The 18,881-nt window shown below is 37.0% G+C and overlaps 1 pseudogene; it reads right to left on the bottom strand.

The window, feature by feature from the left end:
- Nucleotides 1–4,518: 4,518 nt before the first annotated feature.
- Nucleotides 4,519–4,964, bottom strand: LOC133093502 (endothelial differentiation-related factor 1-like; annotated as a pseudogene).
- Between the last annotated feature and the right edge of the window lie 13,917 nt (nt 4,965–18,881).

Genomic DNA, 18,881 nt, shown 5'->3' with positions numbered 1-18,881 from the left:
TATTATTCTGATTGATATTTTTAGGATAAGCATGAAATATCTTTATAATAAATTATCTTTCATAAATAATACCTCTTCTTTTCCAGCTCAATATGATTCTGACAGGGAGAGCATGGTAGCACTCGGGGCAGAGGAAAGGAAATGGAAGATAGTATACTGTTTTGGAGTAAAGAGTTACGGAACTTGAGGCTAATTGTGTTGGGTCCTAAGTGCTTGAGTACTCAGAAATCTTTTAACTGAAAGTGATAGAAAACCGGACTTAATTTGGCTTAAGAATAAAGGGAAATAATTATCCAAAGTAACTGAAAATTCCAGAGGAGATGTCTTTTTCAGGCATAGCTGAATCCAGGTGCTTAAACACTAACTTCAGAAATATTTAACTCTTCATTTCTTGCCTCTACTTTTCTATAGCTGGGCTTATTTTCAGGCATGAAAATGGCACTGGCAGTCCCAAGCTAATATCCTATTGGGTTAGGAACCTGAATAGAAAGAAAGCTTTATATTTCCCCAAGTTCTAACAGAAGTCTCAGAGCCAGCACTCTTTGGCCTGACTTCAGCCATGTCCCCCTGTGAAGACTCGCTGGTTCCAGTGGATCTGAGGGCTGCATTCAGTTGCATTTGCCTCATTTTCCCACCTCAAAAGTGTCTTCCCCTGAAAATGAGAAATGAGCAAAAAGTTTAAGAGACGTGCTTAAGGCAGTTATCAGAAGGGGAAATGGATTATGGACAGGAAAACACAACAGAAAAGTCATGCTAACGGATTTTCAGATTTGAGGAAAGGGGGCATGAAATCTTTCTTAAAGCCTTTAGCATGAGTAAGAAATGAGAGCGTCCAGCTAATGAGACACAACTACAGTGTGGGGAATGATAGGCTCCCTGCATACATGACAAAAATGACCTCAGAGACCACAGTAGATGATGAGTTATTCATAAGAAAACACCGCTCTGGTTGTTTTCAGGAGAATGAAAAAGATCCATACTGCAAGATATGGATGCATAGTCCCAAAGTAGCTAATTTGCTCATAAAGCAATCGTTTAGTATTGGGAGAATAAGAAGAAATGTCCCCACTTGTGCATGCAGATGACCCAAAGACTCATTGTCATTGAAACATGTAATTCTCTTTTTTTAAATTAATCAGAATGTGCCCTGTTTGCCTATGAGCAGCAGCTTATCTTCCCAGAATTTTCTTTCTAGTTCCTTCTCCTGCATATTCATTCTCCTCCCTCACCCCTCTTATTGACAAACTAAAATGACATTATTTTTGCTATATAATGCAGAGGCTTGTAAAGTGAGTAGTATATGCTTCCACTTGTCATTTGCCTTATTTGGCTGATTTTGAGCCCATGTCTCTATCACCTTGGTTTCAGTCCTGAATGCTTTCTTCTCTGTTTCTTAATGGTGGTTTCAGCACTGCAGCAGCTTTGTCATAGGGGGCTAAGAACTGTGTGTCTGCTAAAGCGTTCCTCATAAGTGAGTGTGTCAGAAACAAGTCTGAAAGATTGAAAACGCACACACATACACACACACAATTGTGGAATATAATCTGGGCTCATCCACTGTCTCACCATCTCCCCACCCCCTGCCAGCACTATGACCTCATCAGATATGGTGATGGTTCATTAAGAGTTGACATACTTTTGTTACTCATTAAAGTTTAGAAGATACAAAACATCATCCATTACTTAGATTAACTATAGGGGAATAACTACACCATGCTCATGTTTGTACATTCTGCATTGCCATAATTTTCTTTTTAGATACCGGTTGTGGAGGGGATGTGGGATTGAATGACATGAGCTTTAAGATTCCTTTCAACATATTAACACTGAAATTCTGATGTAACTATGATTCTATGAATTCACATCAAAATCTAGCTTCGCTTTATTCCTCAGTGAAAACCTACGACAGCCTCTTACCACTCCTAAGGTGTTACACTGTTTTTTAGAAAATATACCACAGAATGTTTGCTGTAGTATCATGAATAATTAGAAATAAAATAAATTTGTCAAAATAAACAAATTTTGCTTTATGAGCTAGTGTTCTTTACTTTTTAATCATATTTCTATATGATGAATTGTAAAACACCCTAATATGCAGTAATGCTCCTTGTTATTAATTATAAATGGCAGGTGGATGTAATCCACCATTTTATATGCTGTTGTGTTTTTACCTCAGTTCTGGTTCCAACTCTGGTTGCTTTTACTAGATAGGCAGCTTTGAACAAGTACTAACCTCTCTAAGCCTCAGTTTCCCCATGACAAAAAAAAAAAAAAAAAAGTAGCTACTAACAGCATATATGGCAGGATATTATGAAGACTGATCACAGAAATGTAGATTAAAAGATTTTGCTAAATTATAAACTACATATAATTTTAAAATATAAAGTATATACAGCTATAGGATTTGGTTTGAATGCAGACCATAAGCTCTTTAAGGGTAAGGATGTGGTCTATTTTGTTCATAACAGTGCCTGACGTAATAGACACTCAACGAATACAAATAAACATTTGTAAATGAATAAGTGAATGACTATTTCTGGACTACTTAACACTAGGCCAGTGTTATAGGTTGAATTGTGTTGCCCAAAAAGATAACACTGGGACCTCAAAATGTGACCTTATTTGGAAATAAGATCTTTATAGATATAATCAAGTTAAGATAAGGTTATACCAAATTAAGTTGGGCCCTAATCTAATGACTGATGCCCTTATAAGAAGAGGGAAATTTGGATTCAGAAACAGAGTGGAGAAGACCATGTGAAGACAGATGGAGAGATTGGAGTGGTGCATTAACAAGCCAGTGAATGCCAGCAACCACAAGAAACTAGAAGAGTCGAACAAGGATCCTCCCCTAGAGCCTTCAGAGAGACCATGGCCCTGCTGACACCTTGATTTCAGACTTCTAGCCTGTGAGACAATGCACTTCTGCTGTTTTAAGCCACCTAGTTTAGTATTTTGCTATGTCAGCCCTAGGAAACGGATACAGCCAGGATCCTGAACAATGTGGCACATGTTTGCGATGATGAAGGGGATCACTGTTTGATCTCTGTCTTCATACTTAGAAATTTTGTTAGAAGAGAATTTGATTTACCTTGACTTATATGAATGCCTGGAATAATTAATTGTCACAATATAGGTTTCTTTATTATCGTAAAGGAAAATCAGCAATATCTATTAAGTATTATTAGCAATTATTCTGTCTTGGATAATATAATCTTAAGCTCACCCAACTGTCTAAATCTTCTGTTTTCTGACAAGCAATTACTTCCATCTAAACTATTTTTCAACATATACTACTTAGATGTTAATAGTTCAATAATATGATTCCCAAAAGATATATGGTTGATCATTACACAAGTCATATTTCCAGAAAGAAATATTCTATTTGCTGTAGGCAACTTTCTTGCTACAGTCTAGTCATTGCATGACTTGCATAGTTAACTACTGCTTGCCCGTAGAGTTTAAAATAAATGTACCAATGGGCTATGGGGCAACTCCATCTCAAAACATTTAGTGACCACATAGAGATTTGAAGACTGGAATAGCCTTCTAAGAGAGATTACTTTTGGTCCACGGATTTTGTGTGGCAATATGACTGGTGCATCTATGTTGTGGATATCATTAAACGATAAATGATGACATTTGTTGTTAAGGCAATTTTAAGCCTCATATCAACAGTTTGTAATCATCATTAACATACAACCCTTCCCACTTTTCCAAAATCTAAAAAATGTACTTATGATTCAAAAATCATTCTTTTGAGGTACTCCCAACTTTTCAATTCAGTTTTTTCAGCACTTCTGAATTATTATATAAATATAGAAAGTTCTCCATAGGTTCATCATAGGAAAGAATTTATAGAAACTTCTTCTATGTGGGTACCCAATTAATATTCAAAGACATTTCAAATATGCCAAGATTTGTCATGAATTATGCATTGTTTTAGATTTTTGTAATCTCCTTACTTTGAAATATGTGCTATAGATCTTGCTCTTATTCCTCTAGTTTCTGATATAACATTTTTATTTGAATCATTTTTCTGTTCTAGCTTTTTTCTAAGGAGTAAACAAAGTATGATGATTTGCTAAAGTGAGAATGAAGCTAGTTATTTATTTATTTATTTGTAAGGGTAACAAGTGTTTATTAGCTTCTCTACGAGCCGGGCTGAAGACGCAGCTCCTCTCCCAGACGGTGGCTGCCCACCCTGTGCGAGGTGGTCCCCCTCCGAGCTCCCTGGAGCCACACCCATGACGGGGCAGACCCCGGGGGGAGAGGAAGGCAGCGTTCTGCACCCCACGTGAGGGACGGGGACAGGGAGGAAAATAATCAGGAGAAGCAAACACTTTGCCAGGTTCTGTTTGTTAGTTTGACAGCAGGTACTGGTAGAGGGGGTTCCCGGGCAGGGCTACCGCCCTGTGTTCCGCGTGGCCACGTGAAGAGACCCACGCTGGCGCTGTTGGTCAAGGGGAACCAGGCAGACAAGATCAGCCGGAACGCACTGATTTCGAGGCTTTGTGTTCATTTCGCCCTCTGCCCCTTCGCGATCGGCTTCCCAGTGGCTTTCCCCCAGAGCTTGAGGGCGATGGCTCTCTCGATCTTGCCCAGAACCTGGTTGTTAGGAATGGCCCGGCCACTCTCATAGTCCGCGATGACCTGTGGCTTTTCGTTGATTTTCGTCGCCTGGTCTTTCTGTGTCAGCCCTTTGCTCTGCCGGCCCTGCTGGATCACCTTGCCCACCTCCAGGGTCACCCGGTCGTGGTGCAGCTCCTCAGTCTCCCGGTCCAGCTTGGCTGTGTTCTTGGTGATCAAATGCTGTTTGTTCTGGCCGGCGGCCCATTTCTTGGAAGTCTCCACATCCTCTCCTCGTCTCTGAGCTGCTAAGATGGCCTGCTTGGACTTGGCCTGGGCGGCCGTGGGGCCCTTTTTGCGCAGCACCGTCGCGTGTCCCAGTCACTCTCAGCCATGGCGGGGCAGGCGGGGCAGACTGGGCAGGTGGTCCGTCCGGCGGCTCCTGGAGACCCGGCGACACTACGTCCCCTCGCCTCTCGGCCGCTTCCTAGAATGAAGCTTTTTAAAAATCTCAGAATGCCTTAGGTCGCACAAAGTTGTTTTTGTCGTTTTTCTTTATGTGCATAGGTGCCAGTATTGTGTAATGGCATTTTATTTTTAAATTTTTGTGCACAGGATTGTCAAGGGTTTGCTCAAGTATATTAGGTTTCACTTTATTGGACTCCTTTGGTCAGAAAAACAATAGTCTCCATGCCAATATCCAAGCTGACCCAAGCTGATCCATTAAAAATATAGCATATTATTGCATTTTTGTCCCAACAGCCATCAAATAATGGTAAGGCTTTCTTTTTTTTTTTTTCATGTTATTTTGGAGACATCTGTTTACCTGCACCTGGAACTCTAGGTAATGTATTTGTGCAAGATATCCCAATAAAAAAGGGGGCAAGGACAATGTCAGATAGAGTGGGAAGAGTATTTTCCAATTTATTATTAATATGATTATTAGCTTCTCATTTAAAAAACACTACCTTAATAATATTTGCTGCCGTGCTACCATTCAAAGAAACACTTGCAGCATCCATATTTTGGCAAGAGAATATGAAACAATCATCTGTCTGGGAAACTATTTGAACAGTATCTCCAATAACATAATTTTTAACTTTTTGTTCTATTTAATCAATGCTGAAATAGATGAACCTCTATTTCATTTTCTCATTTTTGGACTCATTAATAGATCAAAGAGATTAGAGATGTTTTGATTAAACCATTATTCTGCCTGAAAAAGATAATATCCCTGGTGAATTTTAAAAAATCATTAGAATTTAGCAAACTGGATTTTTAAAAATTATAGGCTTTTGTATATAGAAAAAATCCGATTAATTTGATCACAGAGTAATTGTGAGAGATACATTATGCAGATATATTTTTGTAAGACAATTTTTGTTTTGCTTATATGAATGTTTTGCTTAAATTGATTATCTATCCTTAAGTTGCCTCTGTTTCACCCTTTCTGTTGCTTTCCGATAGTATATGACCATTTATCCAAAACTTAAACTGCTTAAAGGCAAAAAGGCATAGTAAAACCACAGTCAAAATTTATCTCTTCTAGTTCCTAAATGTCATCCAAATAGTACAGGTATACATTTCCAGTTAACAGGTGAAGGAGTATTCTTCAGATTCTGCTCTCCACCTCTCCATCCTAGTAGATCCTTTGTCAAAATCCATTTCCCCTGTCACGTTTTGCCTTGTGTTACTCTTGGCTTCCACTCTGCCCCATTTTGATCTTTTCTCATCTTTACAGATAAAGACTCCCAGACTTAAAGAGGTTTAAATAACTTGCCCAAAGTCACAAAACTAGTAAATGTTGACACCAATCTGTCTACACCTAAACTCTTATTCTTTCTACTATTTCAAAAACTACTCCAGAAAGAGGGATTCCACGTACATTTGCGTGTTGACTATGAAAAGTAAATATGTTAGAACAATGCTTCTCAAACTTTAATGTACATACAAATAAACTAGAGATCTTGTTAAAATGCATATTCTGATTCAGGAGGTCTGGGGTAGGGCCTGACCTTCTGTGTTTCTCACTAGCTCCCAGGGGATGCTGAGACTGCCACATTTTCAGTAGGAAGGCCTTGTAAGTCCTAGCAGAAGTTGGATGTTGTTAATAAAGCTACTATTGGATTTTGTTCACTACTTTTCTTACAAACACTCCACAGTTTTTAGTGTATATTATCTTACTCATTCTTAAATATTTTTAAGTGATGATCACGAGTCAAATATTTTGAATTTATTGTTATAATAAAATAAATTTAAATAAATTAATAATCAGAATTATTAGCTAATCCATCAGTTCCTCATGTCCTTTTTCTTTTGCAGTGGAACTGGTGAAGCCATCATGAATAAAATAAATGAATTGAATATGATCTACTCCATTCTCTTGAGGCCATTTTCTCAAGAGAGACAATGGGGATTATGTGGACAATTTTGAACATGTGCTGTCTCCTGCCCCTTCCAACATTTTTATCAAGGTGAAAACAGGTACAAGGAATGTGACAAACAGCCTTGAAGGAGATGCAAATCACCACGGGGTGGACAGAAGAACAGATATGACAATAGGAAAAGGGGTGTTCTCAAAGAAGCACAGGGATTGGGGCAGAGCTTCAAGAACCAGACAAACCTAAATTGGAATCATGGCTTGCCTCCTACTGAGCCTATGACTTTGGGCAAGTCATTTATCCTTGCTAAGCTTAGTTTTCTAATTGGCAAACATCTACCTTGCAATGTTATTGTTATAATATAACAGAAGGATGGATGTAAAAGAACCTGACACATAGTAGGCAAGACACAAATTGATATCCTTTTCATATTTCTGCATGAAGGTGAGCTGCTAAGTGCAGATTTTAGGCATACAGGCTTGAAGGGGTCTTCCCAGCTTTTTCTTTCTTGTCCCTTCTCTGGAGTTTCTGTTCAGTTGTCCTCAGTACCAAACAGTATCAGAGAATGAGGTCTAGCGGAATTAATCCAATCCCAGACAAAGCACTCTCGGTGATATCTGGGTCACTCAACATCTCACTTATGTTTGCACATACATTATAATACTATGGGTCATAAATATTTTACCAATTAATGCAGTTGGGACTAGGCCCATCCCTACAGTCATTAAATCAAGCCTGCTTGGTTTGGTCAGAAAGCATTACTTGACATACTTGTGCGGAATAAATGTTGCATGTGTTTTTGATGCAGAGAGAAGCCAGAAAGTTAAAATAATGAGTAATTAAGATTCTGAAAATAATGAATCCACCATTTTTAAAGCAGATCCTTTGGTGAATTTCTGTTAGCATTTGACATTTAGATCTTTAGTCCTACTTAGCACAAACCAGGTTTCTCAGCACCAACCTCCTCTCCCAAATCTATGATAACTAAAGATAGTCCTTTAGAGCTATTTTGGACACCATTTTAACGGTTTAGTAATGAGGCATGAAGAGCAGGGTGGAAGTAGGAAGTTAGGTCTAGGAGTCAACAGTATGCTCACCAAAACAGCAAAGTGATTTGAATTTTCCTATCTAGATGCTATTTCAGGAGACAATGGGCATGTTTTTTAGCCTCTGGATTAATGGGTTTGGGGTGGAATAACCTTTCTGGGAAGATATATTCATCTCTATAGTTAAGATGGCACTACGGTCCGTTTTAGAGCTTACTGTCTGTGGATAAAGCAGGTGCTTCTGGGTGTCCAATAGCCGAGAAAATACAATATCACTAAACAGATTTCCTACTTCTGATTCATTGATTTCTCCACTTCCTTTATAGCCATTATTCTCTACCTTCCTTCACTTCCATGGTTATCTAGCTTGGATTCTGAAGTCAAATATCACAATTAGTCCCTGACCCTATCCTCTGCAACACACCTCCCTTAAAAAACCCCATCCTGAATGAACCCATCACTCATCTTTGCTGAGCCTTCACCAGAGCAACTAAGTAGGTGGCAGAGAAAAACTACACAGCCAGGCAGACTTATATTGTTCATTTGCCTCACCTGAATCCTTGACACTGCCCAGAAATCTCTTCTTCCAATAAACTTGATCTTCCATCCATAGTAACTACCAGTTCATACCTTCTCTATTCTTCTCTGACCTCCCATCCCCTCCTCTCATCATTGCCATCTTTTGCTAATGACATAGCATAAGACATGCTAGAGAAAATAGAAGTTATTGGTTATTCTGGATGTGTCTGTGAGGCTGTTCCTGAATGAAACTGACATTTGAATTGGTAGACAGAGTAAAGCAGATTGCCTTCTGCAATGTGGGTTGGCATCATTCAATCCATTGAGGGCCTGAATAGAGAACAAAAGGTGAAGTAATAGTATTTGCTCTCTGCCTGATAGAGTTGGGACATTATTCTTCTCCTGCTTTCAGACTTGGACATGGGCTGGAACTTATACCATTATCTCCACTTGGTCTCCAGCCAATTCCTTATAATAAATCTCTATCTATCTATCTTATTATTATATATTATGTAAATATTTTACAAATAAAATATTGGTTCTGTTTTTCTGGAGAACCCAGAATAATACAAGCACCTAGCAGATATTCATGGACTCAGAGATAAAAGGAAACTTAGAAACTATTTTACCTCTCAAACCAGTTCTTGCAATATGATAGCCATCTGAGTGAGTTCTTACAATTTGAGACAGATTGTATAAAGTCAGTGTTTGACACTGCAACAAAGGTTCTTGGGAATTTTATGTGTAATGTTCCGTATATGCATTTACATATATGTATCTGTACATTTCTCCATAGAGAAGCTGCTAGGCTTTCATCAGTTTCTTTTTAAAAAATTTTTATTATGAAAAATTTTAAACATATACAAATGTGGAGAGAATAGTATTATAAACCTTCACGTACTCATCACCCAGATTCAACAATATTAACTGATGACCGATATTACTTCATCCTCACCCCCTCCCACTATTTTGAAACAAATCCCAGACATCATATGATTTTATGATTAAATGCCAAACAGTTAATTTACAAATACATTTTTAGGACATAATCCTCTACTGATTTGAAGATTACCTGTATTTACACCTTGAGTTGAATAATGTATTTATTAATTTCCTATTCTCTTTTCCTTATGGACATTCTTCCATGTATGGGAAAGAAAAAAATCTCTCTGCCAACTACTTAACCATATTTTTCTATTTATGTAGACTACTTTGAGTAGAGAGTCAAATTTTGGTTCTGTTACTAAGTATGTGACTTTGGGCAAGATTTTAGCTGTCTCTTTTGCATCTGTAAAATGCAAAAATGCTTGAGGATTGTGCCTGTGACATGGCACTCATAATGTTGGCTATTATTATTATTATTTACTATGACAACTAGAGCTAGAATATGCAGGTGAAAGTGATGGCATCTGTAGAGCTAGAATATGCAGGTGAAAGTGATGGCATCTGTAATTCTTGTAGTAACTCTAAGAGTCAAGTATATAGCAGATGCTCAGAAAATGCCACCAAGAAGCAAATAATTCACCTTTTCCTCTTTTCATCTTGGAGAATGCCAAGTGCCCTTGTGTGCCCTTATAATAGCTTTCTCCCATGCCAAGGGGATAACAGGGCAGATTGATCCCCTCTAATGGCACACAGAGTCTCAGCTTACGTCTGGTGATAAATAATGAAGCAAGATAACGGATCCTGCCTGTAGTCAATTATCTCAGGTCCCTGTTTCTTAGTCTTCCAATGGGCCCTCAATAGGGACTTATGTAGCCACAGAAACAAGAGAAAAATTGAGAAATAAAGAAAAAACAATTCCATCTGTCAAACTGATGATGGATGCTATCCAAACCTGTGAACAAAACCTGAAGTGCTAATTCTATGCACTGCTGATGCCTTTAATTATGTGACTTTGACAGATGGAAAGATCATTATGCAGTTTTTATTTAAGAAGCTTTGCAACTGTAGTTTTTGTGCCAAGGGTAATCAGTCACATTAAAGAATTTGCCAGAAAGTAAACTCTACCTTATTTATAGCTTACTAGGTCCTAATTATGCTTCATAAATGGACAGTCATATGATAAGGCAAACACAAAATATACAGGACTGCAAACTACTACACAGCAGTTACATGTCAGAACAGGCAGCTATTTCAAACCATATAATACTTTCCTGGCAATATGCAGGAAACACACTCCAGATAATACCTTGTTGAGGCAGAATTCCAAAGATCTGAAATGATGTTTTTCCTCAGTCTTGGTTTCAGCAAGACCTTCAGAAAGTTACTGAATAATCATTGTTTGCCATATATATATATATATATACGCATATATATTATATATATATACACACACATTGTTTGCCATATATATATATATACACATATATATATACACACACATATATATTATATATATACTCATATATACATATATGCATATTCATTCCTCTTTGTGTAGTCCATGCCTATATGGCTTTATCTGACTGCAAGGATTTTCCATCCCCGCCTGCTAGTTCTCTAAAGTACTGCCTTTAGGGTCACCTGCATTGGTGTCTTACTTATCCTTGAGTTACATCATCTTATGATATTTTATTTTCCTTCCTCTTGTATTCTTAACTTGGTGGGAATTTTACTCACCTCCTCCCTAATCTCCTTATCATGACCTCCTTGTAAAGAGGAGATCTAGAAATCCAGAACCTGGAGGGGACCCTGGATGTATAATCTGTGGGTGATTACTGAATGGTTAGAGGTATCCTATCTTTTTTGGTTCCATGGCTACCTCTCAATCCAAACTTTTATCATCAAGCTATTGCAGTTCCATGGCTGTGGTCTCCTCACTCCTCTCCCCTCCTGACTTAACCTGCATGCTCCTGAAAGATGGATCTTCTTAAAGCATGATCCTCATATATTCCCCCTGTTCAAGAACCTTCAGTGGATCTCTTACCTCTAGAACAAAACCCAAAGCCTGGCATTCTAACTCTTCATGACCTAGCCCCAGTCAACCTTTCTATTCTTGTCCCTCTGCTTATTAACGTATACCTTCTGCTCTAACCATAGTGGACTGTTTAACATTCCCTGGCTTCTCTCTTCTAATCTTCTACTCCTTTACACATTCCCATTGTTCTGCTTTAAACACCTTTTCAAATAATCTTCGCTTCTTTGAACCCTAGACTTCCTTTCTGGTTGAGGCAGGAGAACTCTTCCAATGTGTTCACCCTCAATGCAGTTCCAAACACTGGCCATGTATATGGATATTATATTCATTTGGCATTTGGAATATTCCAAATTATTATTCTTCCTTTTTTATATTTCAGGTTTTTCCCTTTGCAAACAGCCTGTTAGTTTTTTGAGGGCAGAAACCACATATACATCTTGTTAAATTATAAGCTACTAGAGTTTGGGACTCGGACAGGTAAAACATGAATGTAAAGAACATGAGGATTAGCCTCAAACAGATTAAAACTCTGACCCTGGCACTTGCTAGCTGTGTGCCACTGGATGAGTTATCTAAACTCTGTGAACCCCAGTTCCTTCACCTATAAAATAGGGATAACAGTATTCTATCTTAGAGGGTTGTTGTAAGAGGCAAATGGCATAATAAATTAAACATGACCAGTAAATTATAGCTATTCGGATATTAAATTTGTCTTGTATCTTCAATGCTGAGCACAGTGACTGGCAAATAGTTGGCATTTAATAAACATTAATTGAATTAAACTGCATTTATGTTCATAGCATTTACCACTCCTGATGTAAATAATGTTTCCAACTTAGTTGAGTTCCTTAAAATCAAGCATAACTACTGTTTTGAACTTGTCAATATAAAAAATAGTATTATAAACTTTTATGTCAATAAAATAAAAATATCTTCAGTTATGAACATCTGGATTTCAGTTGAATGTAAACCTTTCTGTGGTTTAAATGATGGGGAAGCTTCTTGACAATCAAGTTAACATGTACCTGCTAACACTGTGAATCGGATACAATAGATACAAGTAAATCACCTAAATTTCAGTAAAAGAGATAGCTTGTCAGTATAAAAGAAAGTATTAGAGAGAAAAGAATGGAAAAGGAGGAAAATATCTTCAGAACTTGGGGAGGGAGGTTGGTGTGATGGAGACAACAAAGACAGAGGATACCACTACTAGTTCTATTTTTTGCCTCAAACTAACCCTTCACTTCAGACTTGTATTTGTAAATTAGGGCAGTTGGAATAAACTATAATTTCATACACTTTGTCATTTGTAAACCATCTTGATGATTTTTTGCCATAACTAGGTACTATGTGAGCTATTATTTACTTAATATTTCTTTAAATCGACTGACCTTTATTTTACTAAAATAAATTTATTATAAAACTAAATGACATATTACAACCTAGAAAACCAGAATCGGTTGCCATATATAAAAGATAACGATGAAAATAAACAAAAACAGAGCTATCTTACAAAAAGAACTCATGAAATAAAGCTTCCTACTGAAAGATTTGAGCCTGAATTTGACCTTTCTTTCATAAAAAGGGGGACTATCAAGTATTAAGATGTTAAGGAAAAATAGCACAAATATCAGATCTCATTTTTCATGTAATCCAAATATATTGAAAGAAAATTGAAAAGAAAATGACTTCCTTACTTGATGACTCATTGTTATTAGTTGCCATGCCCCAATACTATCAGACTCTGGACTCTCAGCAACAGTATGAACCCTCACTAGGTATTCTAGCTATATAGATTGAATCTAAACATTCAGTCATAATTAACATGTGGCAAACAAAGCAGAAGTGAAAAGTTTATACCAAAGGTTATAGCCCAGGGTATACTATGACAAAATACTTACGGCTACACTGTAGTTTTGTATTCTACTGATAATTTCATCTGACAATTTTAAACTCTCGATGTGTTTGCAGAATCTCAGAACAGTCTCAATCAGTAATCAATCAGGCAACAATCACAATACCTACCTTTGAAGCCTGCTTAACCTCACACAAAACAACGATATACTTTATCTCATTTGATAATCTGGGGGTAAGAAGGAATGGGTATCAACTTTTGAATGAATCAGAGTAAGTTCAGTCCAAAATCGTTACCCTCTAAATCTATGGTTTTGAGAAAAATTATTTAATCTCAATTATTTCTGAAGGTGGTCTTTATTTTATTTTTTTAACATCTTTATTGGAGTATAATTGCTTTACAATGGTGTGTTAGTTTCTGCTTTAAAACAAGGTGAATCAGCTATACATATACATATATCCCCATATCCCCTCCCTTTTGTGTCTCCCTCCCACCCTCCCTATCCCACCCCTCAATGTGGTCACAAAACACCAAGCTGATCTCCCTGTGCTATGCAGCTGCTTCCCACTAGCTATCTATTTCACATTTGGTAGTGTATATATGTCCATGCCACTCTCTCACTTCATCCCAGCTAACCCTTCCCCCTCCCCGTGTCCTCAAGTCCATTCTCTATGTCTGTGTCTTTATTCCTGTCCTGCCCCTAGGTTCTTCAGAACCATTTTTTTTTTTTTAGATTCCATATATATGTGTTAGCATACAGTACTTGTTTTTCTCTTTCTAACTTACTTCTCTCTGTATGACAGACTCTAAGTCCATCCACCTCACTACAAATAACTCAATTTCGTTTCTTTTTATGGCTCAGTAATATTCCATTGTATCTATGTGCCACATCTTCTTTATCCATTCATCTGTTGATCGACATGTAGGTTGCTTCCATGTCCTGTCTATTGTAAATAGAGCTGCAATGAAAATTGTGGTACATGACTCTTTTTGAATTATGGTTTTCTCAGGGTATATGCCAGGCAGTGGGACTGCTGGGTCGTATGGTAGTTCTATTTTTAGTTTTTTAAGGAACCTCCATACTGTTTTCCATAGTGGCTGTATCAATTTACATTCCCACCAACAGTGCAAGAGGGTTACCTTTTCTCCACACCCTCTCCAGCATTTACTGTTTGTAGATTTTTTGATGATGGCCATTCTGAATGGGGTGAGGTGATACCTCATTGTAGTTTTGATTTGCATTTCTCTAATGATTAGTAATGTTGAGCATTCTTTCATGTGTTTGTTGGCTATCTCTATGTCTTCTTTGGAGAAATGTCTATTTAGGTCTTCTGCCCATTTTTGGATGGAGTTGTTTGTTTTTTTGATATTGAGCTGCATGAGCTGCTTGTATATTTTGGAGATTAATCCTTTGTCAGTTGCTTCATTTGCAAATATTTTCTCCCATTCTGAGGGGTGTTTTTTCGTCTTGTTTATGGTTTCCTTTGCTGTGCAAAAGCTTTTAAGTTTCATTAGGTCCCATTTGTTTATTTTTGTTTTTATTTCCATTTCTCTAGGAGATGGGTCACAAAGGATCTTGCTGTGATTTATGTCATAGAGTGTTCTGCCTATGTTTTCTTCTAAGAGTTTTACAGTGTCTGGCCTTACACTTAGGTCTTTAATCCATTTTGAGTTTATTTTTGTGTATGGTGTTAGGGAGTGTTCTAATTTCATTCTTTTACATGTAGCTGTCCAGTTTTCCCAGCACCATTTATTGAAGAGGCTGTCTTTTCTCCATTATATATTCTTGCATCCTTTATCAAAAATAAGGTGAACATATGTGTGTGGGTTTATCTCTGGGCTTTCTATACTGTTCCATTGATCTATGTTTCTGTTTTTGTGCCAGTACCATACTGTCTTGATTACTGTAGCTTTGTAGTACAGTCTGAAGTCTGGGAGCCTGATTCCTCTGGCTCCGTTTTTCTTTCTCAACATTGTCTGGGCTATTCGGGGTCTTTTGTGTTTCCATACAAACTGAAATTTTTTGCTCTAGTTCTGTGAAAAATGCCATTGGTAGTTTGATAGGGACTGCATTGAATCTGTAGATTGCTTTGGGTAGTATAGTCATTTTCACAATGTTGAATCTTCCAATCCAAGAACATGGTACATCTCTCCATCTGTTTGATCATCTCTAATTTCTTTCATCAGTGTCTTACAGTTTTCTGCATACAGGTCTTTTGTGTCCTTAGGTAGGTTTATTCCTAGGTATTTTATTCTTTTTGTTGCAATGGTAAATGGGAGTGTTTCCTTCATTTCTCTCTCAGATTTTTCATCATTAGTGTATAGGAATGCAAGAGATTACTGTGCATTAATTTTCTATCCTGCTACTTTACCAAATTCATTGATTACCTCTAGTAGTTTTCTGGTAGTGTCTTTAGGATTCTCTAAGTATAGTATCATGTCATCTGCAAACAGGGACAGCTTTACTTCTTCTTTTCTGATTTGGATTCCTTTTACTTCTTTTTCTTCTACAACTGCTGTGGCTAAAACTTCCAAAACTATGTTGAATAATAGTGGTGACAGTGGGCAACCTTGTCTTGTTCCTGATCTTAGAGGAAATGGTTTCAGTTTTTCACCATTGAGAACGATGTTGGCTGTGGGTGTGTAATATATGGCCTTTATTATGTTGAGGTAAGTTCCCTCCATGCCTACTTTCTGGAGGGTTTTTATCATCAATGGGTGTTGAATTTTGTTGAAAGCTTTTTCTGCATCTATTGAGATGATCATATGGTTTTTCTCCTTCAATTTATTAATATCGTTTATCACATTGATTCATTTGCGTATATTTCAGAATCCTTGCATTCCTGGGATAAACCCCACTTGAGCATGGTGTATGATCCTTTTAATGTGCTGTTGGATTCTGTTTGCTAGTATTTTGTTGAGGATTTTTGCATCTATGTTCATCAGTGATATTGGCCTGTAGTTTTCTTTCTTTGTGACATCTTTGTCTGGTTTTGGTATCAGGGTGATGGTGGCTGCGTAGAATGAGTTTTGGAGTGTTCCACCCTCTGCTATATTTTGGAAGGGTTTGAGAAGGATAGGTGTTAGTTCTTCTCTAAATGTTTGACAGAATTCGCCTATGAAGCCATCTAGTCCTGGACTTCTGTTTGCTGGAAGATTTTTTTTTTTTTTCACACACACACACTGTATTTTATTTTTACAAGAGATAAATAAACTGACACCAAGCATTGTAAATGGATGACCACAACATAAGCAACAATGATTGCGATTACCAAACACGAAACACACTCATACTATGTCATAGTATTGACATTCAGTCCAGTTGTTGGAAGATTTTTAATCACAGTCTCAATTTCAGTCCTCGTGATTGGTCTGTTTATATTTTCTATTTCTTCCTGGTTCAGTCTTGGAAGGTTGTACTTTTCTAAGGATTTGTCCATTTTTTCCAGGTTGTCCATTTTATTGGCATATAGTTGCTTGTAGTAATCTCTCATGATCCTTTGTATTTCTGCAGTGTCAGTTATCCTTTTTCATTTCTAATTCTATTGATTTGAGTCTTCTCCATTTTTTTCTTGATGAGTCAGCTAATGGTTTATCAATTTTGTTTATCTTCTCAAAGAACCAGCTTTTAGTTTTACTGATCTTTGTTATTGTTTCCTTCATTTCTTTTTCATTTATTTCTGATCTGATCCTTATTTTTTCTTTCCTTCTGCTAACTTTGGGGTTATTTTGTTCCTCTTTCCCTAATTGCTTTAGGTGTAAGTTTAGGTTGTTTATTTGAGATGTTTTTTCTTTCTGGAGGTAGGATTGTATTGCTATAAACTTCCCTCTTAGAACTGCTTTTGCTTTTGCTGTATCCCATAGGTTTTGGGTGGTCATGCTTTCAATGTCATTTGTTTGTAGGTATTTTTTATTTCCTCTTTGATTTCTTTAGTGATCACTTGGTTATTAAGTAGTGTATTGTTTAGCCTCCATGTGTTTGTGTTTTTTACAGATTTTTTCCTGTAATTGATATCTAGTCTCATAGTGTTGTGGTCAGAAAAGATACTTGATATGATTTCAGTTTTCTTAAATTTACCATGGCTAGATTTGTGACCCAAGATATGTTCTATCCTGGAGAATGTGCCATGAGCACTTGAGAAGAAAGTGTGTTCTGTTGTTTTTGGATGGAGTGTCCTATATATATCAATTAAGTCCATCTTGTTTAATGTATCATTTAAAGCTTGTGTTTCCTTATTTATTTTCATTTTGGATGATCTGTCCATTGGTGAAAGTGGGGTGTTAAAGTCCCTTACTATTATTGTCTTACTGTTGATTTCCCCTTTTATAGCTGTTAGCATTTGACTTATCTATGGAGGTGCTCCTATGTTGGGTGCATAATATTTTCAATTGATATATCTTCTTCTTGGATTGATCCCTTGATCATTATGTAGTATCTTTCTTTGTCTCTTGTAATAGTCTTTATTTTAAAGTCTATTTTGTCTGATATGAGAATTGCTACTCCAGCTTTCTTTTGATTTCCATTTGCATGGAATATTTTTTTCCATCACCTAACTTTCAGTCTGTATGTGTCCCTAGGTATGAAGTGGGTCTCTTGTGGACAGCATATGTACAGGTCTTGTTTTTGTATCCATTCAGGCAGTCTATGTCTTTTGGTTGGAGCATTTAATCCATTTACATTTAAGGTAATTATCGATATGTATGTTCCTATTACCATTTTCTTAATTGTTTTGGGTTTGTTATTGTAGCTCTTTTCCTTCCCTTGTGTTTCCTGCCTAGAGAAATTCCTTTAGCATTTGTTGTAAAGCTGGTTTTGCGGTGCTGAATTCTCTTAGCTTTTGCTTGTCTGTAAAGGTTTTAATTTCTCTGTCAAATCTGAATGAGATCCTTGCTGGGTAGAGTAATCTTGGTTGTAGGTTTTTCCCTTTCATCTCTTTAGATATGTCCTGCCACTCCCTTCTGGCTTGCAGAGTTTCTGCTGAAAGCTCAGCTGTTAACCTTATGGGGATTCCCTTGTATATTATTTGTTGCTTTTCCCTTGCTGCTTTTAATATTCTTTCTTTGTATTTAATTTTCGATAGTTTGATAAATATGTGTCCTGGTGTGTTTCTCCTTGGATTTATCCTGTATGGGACTCTCTGTGCTTCCTGGACTTGATTGACTATTTCTTTTCCCATATTAGGGAAGTTTTCAACTATAATCTCTTCAAATATTTTCTCAGGCCTTTTCTTTTTCTCTTCTTCTTCTGGCACCCTTATAATTCAAATGTTGGTGCATTTAATGTTGTCCCAGATGTCTCTGAGACTGTCCCCAATTCTTTTCATTCTGTTTTCTTTATTTGGCTCTGCAGTAGTTATTTCCACTATTTTATCTTTCTGGTTACTTACCCGTTCTTCTGCCTCAGTTATTCTGCTATTGATTACTTCTAGAGAATTTTAAATTTCATTTATTGTGTTGTTCATCACTGTTTGTTTGCTGTTTAGTTCTTCTAGGTCCTTGTTAAACGTTTCTTGTATTTTCTACATTCTGTTTCCAAGGTTTTGGATCATCTTTACTATCATTACTCTGAATTCTTTTTCAGGTAGACTGCC

Source organism: Eubalaena glacialis, chromosome 6, assembly GCF_028564815.1.
Source record: "Eubalaena glacialis isolate mEubGla1 chromosome 6, mEubGla1.1.hap2.+ XY, whole genome shotgun sequence".
In the NCBI taxonomy this organism is placed as follows: Eukaryota; Metazoa; Chordata; class Mammalia; order Artiodactyla; family Balaenidae; genus Eubalaena; species Eubalaena glacialis.
This window is presented reverse-complemented; position numbering and strand designations above follow the sequence as displayed.